The sequence below is a fragment of the Palaemon carinicauda genome, chromosome 19, assembly GCF_036898095.1.
Source record: "Palaemon carinicauda isolate YSFRI2023 chromosome 19, ASM3689809v2, whole genome shotgun sequence".
In the NCBI taxonomy this organism is placed as follows: Eukaryota; Metazoa; Arthropoda; class Malacostraca; order Decapoda; family Palaemonidae; genus Palaemon; species Palaemon carinicauda.
The window spans coordinates 33,274,787-33,281,970 of NC_090743.1; positions in this window are offsets into that span (position 1 = coordinate 33,274,787).

The following is a 7,184-nucleotide window of genomic DNA, read 5'->3' on the forward strand; positions in this document are numbered from 1 at the left end:
TCGAACTCCGTTCAAAAGATTACGAGACGGCAACTGGGACGTTTCCAAAAGGCTCCCACAAGCCTCACTTGTTCATTAAAGCAAATACCCGTTTCAGCAATCAAATTCGATGTAAAATGTGAAAATTATTTTTTTTTTCTTATTACTCGACCTTTTGTCCTGCCTCCCCCCCCCCCCCCGGGCACAATACACAAAGAAAAAATCAAGAGCTTTTAAAAAATGCAGTTTTCAACATTACATATGCAAATTAAGAGCATTTAAATAAATTCCCCATTCAGTTAACCTTTCTTTATAGAAATCTTTCCGTTTTAATACGAAGCTGAAAAATGTATTTCTGGGACTCTTTACGCCCACTTTCATTTATCAGTTAGTGTGCGCGACCCGTCAAAATGATGGCTAAGTATTTAGATAGATATGCACGAACACACATAGATTCAACCCTTGCCACCTCCTCCCTATTTTTCTAGCTACAACACGGCAGTTGTGGTCTCCGAGTGTACCTCTCGGGGTACCCCATCTCACCAGGGCATGATTACATCCAATCCCTCAACCCGAGGGACAGGGAGAAAGTGAGTAGTTATACGTCTGACAATGCCGCTCAGCGTGACCTCAGAAATTTTATATATATATATATATATATATATATGTGTGTGTGTGTGTGTGTGTATATATTTATATATACATACATATATATATATACATACATACATATATATATATATATATATATATATTTATATGTATACATATATATATACAGTATATATATGTGTGTGAGTGTATATATTTATATATATATATATATATATATATTTAAGGGAGATTCTTTGACATTCCTCAAGTATTTACTCTGGGACTCTCTCGTTTTCGTCAAACCTAAAGCCAACAAGTCTTTAATAATTCAATATTTTCTCAACAATTGATGATAAAATCAGTTAATAAAATCTTTATTTACCTTGTCTTTCCATATTCGATTAAAATTTCTCTATTAGTAACAAAATCTGTCTACGGATCACAAGCCTAATTCGGATACAACCACTCGTAATAAAGAGAGAGAGAGAGAGAGAGAGAGAGAGAGAGAGAGAGAGAGAGATAGGCTTATTTATGATATTACGATTAATCTTTGAAATTTCAGAGGCGATGGAAGAATATCCTGAAGTATATGTGCAGCCTCCGTAGAGTTTATAAGCCTCAAATCTGTAAAATAAACCTAATGTCTTCAAAGAGAGGGCAAAGTTTAAGCAAATCCAAGGATAAAACCTTACAAAAACTTATTAGCGAAAAGATTGTAATTCATTGTAAATTTTAAAAACGAAAATAAATGGAATTCTTAATATGTATTGCAAATAAGAACCTCTCATGAACGTATCAAATACTGCATATACAATATCTTATCGATCATTGCCTCTGCCAAGGTTATAAAATCGAGTCGATTTATTTATTTATTTGTCTGTGTGTGCCTCAGTTGATAGGATTCAGTCAAAACTACTTGACGGATTTTGATGAAATTTTCATAGAAGATAAACATTAGGTCATGGACGACCCCATTAGATTCTGGAGATGATCCGGATTCTACGAGTAGATCTGGATTTTCATTTTTCATCATTTTAAAGATAATGTTAAAACAAACTAACGGATCTTTACGAATTTTTTTCCCGTTAACTTTTAGAAATGATCCGGTAACGGATCCGGATTCTAGATCCGGGTTTGCATTTTCCACAATTTTAAAGATTAAGCTAAGTCAAAACAAATTGACACATTGAATTTTCCCCCAAATACTAACATTGGATAGATATTGTGCACCGGAAGAAACCTTGAAATTTTGAAGGTGACAAGGATCTGTTAGCATATGAAAATTAGGAGGCGATGTCCGTAGACTTTAGTTAAATGTTGGCAATATTCATTGGCGGAGATCTTAAAACTCTGATTACTCATTTCAAATAAAACCAATCTCGTTCATTTCAACATAACCTTTCTCTCTCTCTCTCTCTCTCTCTCTCTCTCTCTCTCTCTCATGGTGATATTGGCTATATCTCACCCGGATCTTGGACCGGATTAAGTGGTAACAGATGGGCCTATTCCTAAACTTGAGTATCGCTCTGCTCCTCTAAGCTGGGAATCAAGTCTCAACAAGTATTTGTTAGTCGACCATTGCAAGTTATAGCTGTGGTAGTGAGATCGAGAGAAATAAAGAGGGAAGAAAAACTCAGATGCAACTTTCTGTATCTCTAACAAAATAACAACTGTTCGCCATCAAAATGAAAAGACCCTCAACGCAGAGTTGCCATTTCAGCGCCTTTCGCGGTAGATCTGGCGTAATTAGGGAGTATTTAGCGTGTTTTTTACTCTCTAGCACATTTTTGCTATTTTACGCTAGTACAAAATATGGTACTTTTCCCACTGGTACTATATAATATGATAAACTGATTGCCTTCCAGTCTCCCTTCCCAACTTGATATCATGGAAAAAAAATTCTGCTTTATCATTGTTATATCTTGAAAAGTGGTTTAGCGCTTTCCTGACTCTTTTTGAAAGTTCATATAGCGCCTCAACGATGTAATCATCATCTCACGGGGTGATTATTATTATTATTATTATTATTATTATTATTATTACTATTATTATTATTAACCTCATAATTATTATTATTATTATTATTATTATTATCATTATTATTATCATCATTATTATTATTATTACTATTATTATTACTACTTGTTAAGCTACAACCCTAGTTGACAAAGCAGGATGCTATAAGCCCAGGGAAAATAGCCCAGAGAGGAAAGGAAGCAAGTAAACCTAAAATATTTTAAGAACAGTTGCAACATTCAAATAAATATCTCTTATATAAACTATAAAATCTTTAACAAAACAAAAGGAAGAGAAGTTAGATAGAATAGTGTGCCCGAGTGTACCCTCAAGCAAGAAAACTCTAACCCAAGACAGTGGATGACCATGGTACAGAGGCTATGGAATTACCCAAGACTAAAGAACAATAGTTTGATTTTGGAGTGTCCTTCTCCTTCCCAGAAAGTGGAATGATTCGGAAGCAATAGGGAAAGGATTTTACATCTTTCTTATCAATATTTGACCTTGATTCATGAGACTAAAGTATATATTTAGTAAATGATTAAGGAGAAATTTTGTAGCAAACATCTTGAAATAAATAAGCTAACTTGGCGCGGTCGTGAAAAATTTTAAAAACTTCGACAACACTGACGACCGAAATTATAAGAATATTTTTTTAAGGTTTAAAAACTTCGTTTAGGGTGCGTTTATGTAGGAATAAACAATAAAAGTACAAAGTAAGGTTATCATAATAATGTTATTTTGATTTTTTCTATGGAAAAAAAAGCAAAAATTTATAGGAAATCTTTGGGAGCCCATAACTCAAAAACACATTTTCCTCGGTGATTTATTGTTCAATTTTCGAGAGAAAGATATCATTGAAAATAAGAATTAAAAAACCCATAATTTTGTGACAGAATTTTTATTTTCCTTTTTCTCTTATTTCTTGATTATTTTACATCTAGACAAAGAAAATTAAGAAAAAAATCATTAAAAAATTAGAAAATTGAAAATAAAAAATTGGTCACAGACAATTATTCAGATTATTTTGATGGTATGATTCTCAGTACAATAATTGGTGTCATATTAGTGGAAAAAAATGTACCTAAATTTTTTTTTTTGAGAAATCATGATTTTTTTTAATAAATCAAAAAGGTTTTGATCAAATGATTTCAAATTTTTATATAATGAAGGTATAATATATGTCTAAAACATATAGAAATGGTGTATTTTGAATAAGAAAAAAAAAAAGGTAGGACATAGCGGACGGCCCCCTTAAGAAATACTTAAAGCTTAATTTCCACTTTATGATTTAAAGTGCCCATATTTACCCACAAATTTCAGGTTGCAAAAATTATTAAGAGAACAATTAGGTAAATCCAAATATATATTCCTAAATTACACTATTCAATGTCGTACATTTTTTATTCATAATTCTTTAATAGCTTTCTGTAATAACAGAAAAAATTAAAGTAAAAAAATATTTCTATATGTAATAAAGGGAAACCATTTTCCAACTGTCAGTTCCTTTTCATCTGTTGTATAAACCTTTTGTTGCAGTACTTCGGTGTAAGAAACTTTACCTGACACAACAAACAGAAGCACAAACAAAGCTGTCCTTTAGTATAATTATTGAATTACTTTAATTTTAAGAATTTTGGTGCTAAAACCCTTATTTTAAACATATCCCATCTTATTTGTACACAAATTTTCATAACTAGCGGTGACAGATGTATTTAAGTCGCGTGCATAATTATTCATTATGTAATACCTCGATTACTAAAACCTGGAATTGAATAAATAAATATATAATTTTAATGTAAAAAAAAAAATTATCTGGACAAATTAAAATGTATTTTAAGACAAAAAGAAAAATCACAAAAAATAATTAGGAGTGTATCAGATGAACTTGGATGAAAATGTCAAAGTAAAAAAATGCGATATTATAAAGATACCATTACAATTAAAAGAAATGACATATATGAAAATGACCTAGTTGCAATTTATACTGAATTCCTAAGTCCTAAACTTCTAAATAAAAAAATGTATTCACATCCAACAATTTCTTCTAGGAAATTCAAATTCAAACCAAATTTTTTAGTCGTAAAATATGCTAAATAAAAAGAAAGTATTTACATCTGCCGAAAAAAAAATTCTTTCAAGAATAAAATATTACAACTGGTATAAAATCATTTTTCCAAAGACGCATAATGAAATATTATTCAGCGAAAACTTACATTTCATACAAAGTCGGTTCCTAAATTTCCATAAACAATTTCCAACGGAAATCTTAATGAAGACGGTTATTTGTTAAAAGTAAAAATAAGGGAAAATACTTCATATTTAGAATGAAAATTTGTGTTTTCGAGTCTTTATTTTCTATTTTATAATGGAGAGGAAAGTGCATAATGGAAGTCATCTTATTTTTAGAGAATATTAGGTTGCGGACATATTGCTTTTCAGAATATCAGAAGAGTTTCCTAAACATTAAAACAACTTTTCTTAAACTAAAGATAAAAGAACAAAGCCCTCAAAAATAAAAATTATAGCTTTCTAGATATCTATATGTCACTATCATGGCTTATAAAATCCTCACCAAATGCAGTTTTATTTTCTTTATGTTTTGGACTTCACAAATATGCGCAAACTGTTCAAATTCTATAATACTTTCAGCCTTTTATTTCTACTTTCCTAAAATAGAAAAATTATCACTAATTGCTATCTACTTTTTTTCCTAGTTTTGTCTTCACAAAAAAAAAAAAAAAGCAAAACTGCTCTACTTTTATAATACATTCAACCTTTTCTTTTTAATTTCCTATCAATTGGAAAATAATCATTGATATAGGTTTCTAGATATTCCAATATCTTGGCTTATATAATGTAATTAATCGCTGTCTTATTGTCTTCCTAGTCTTATTTAATTAAAATTCTTTACCTTCACTGCTTTATTTTCACTTTTTTATAACATAGAAAATAATTGATTAATTTTAATTTTCTTCCTAGTTTAGACTTCACACACACACACACACACACACACACACACACACACACACACACACACACACACACACACACACAAAAAAAAAAAAAACTTTTCAAATCCTATACCTGCAGTCTTCCTTTCACTTTCCTATAAATTTACTGGAGGTAGCTCCTATCTTAACATGAAAAACCCTGATGTACTTCAAGGATTACAGTCTCCACTTTTAAGATACTAAAAAGAAGCTTTCTAAACGTGTGCCTCTTGAAAAACATTCATTAGACTTTGGTGGACTCGAGATACAAATATATTTTGGGTTAATCAAAAGTCGAGATTGTTTTGTCAGGATGAAATGATTATTATATATTTTCCTAAATAAATTGTAGGTATTGTTACTAGTTGATAAAATAGAAAATGTGTAATGGTTTATAAGTTAATGCTGCTTAAAGCCCTAAATAGAATATATGTTTTTTCTTCGAAATAACGAGTTACTTATACCCTTTGTAAAATGGCAGTTCAAATATGGTGCCAAATGACACATATGCGTAATTTTTAGTCATATTTTAGTTAGGGTGTTGCTATTATAAGCTAACTTATTGGTTCTGAGTAAGATTTGAATAGTGCATATATATATATATATATATATATATGTGTGTGTGTGTGTATTACGTATGTATGTATATATGTATGTGTTTACTCTTAACTTCTTTTACACTTGCTAGACCAAGTCACTTACATTTTCCATAGCTTGTAGACAGAACAAGGTTTAAGGGCTTTGCCTTGCGCCACACCCTGAGAGACGCCGTTCAATGGACCTACATCTCGAGCTAAGGTACCTTCAATTTTGGCTAATTTATAGGAAAACCTTTACGACGTCAGATAACTCATGCCCATTCATACAGAGACTGGGTACAAGAGACAGTTCTAGACTGTTGCGGGAATGACGGACAGAATATACAACTATAGGTATGTATGTATGCGTAAAAATCAATGGGAAACGTGATGCTCAGATGCAAAAGAACCACAGGGAAAATCAAAATAGTGTGTGTATCCATATAAATATATATATACATATACATACATATATATATATATATATATATATATATATATATATATATATATATATATATATATATATATATATATATATTAGCCACGAAAGGAAAAATGAAAAAGACTTGATTGGAGGAGTTCACTAAAATAGAAAAAATTGCAACAGATCTTTGTTATCCTAAATATTTCCTAGAAAAATGTATGAATAAGGCTAAGAAAACATTTTATAGTGTCCAATTAGAGAGAAAGGAAACAATTAATAATATGCTTTGTTTGCCATTTCATGTTTGTTTTTTAGATGTTATACCCCTTTTGAAAAAACTAGACATTGCTGTAGTGTTTAAATATAATTGTACATTAAAAAACATGTTAATCAAGAATAGTTCTGGAAATGATAATAATGTAATATATAGCATTCCTTGTTCAGAGTGTAACCTATTTTATGTTGGCCAAACATCAAAAAGTATACCAGTCAGATTAAAACAACATCAGGTGGCCGTCTCCAGGGGTTCTCTTAATAATGCCTTGGCCTCCCACTGGTTAGGGTCAAGTCACAGAATTGGTTGGTCAAAGACGGAAA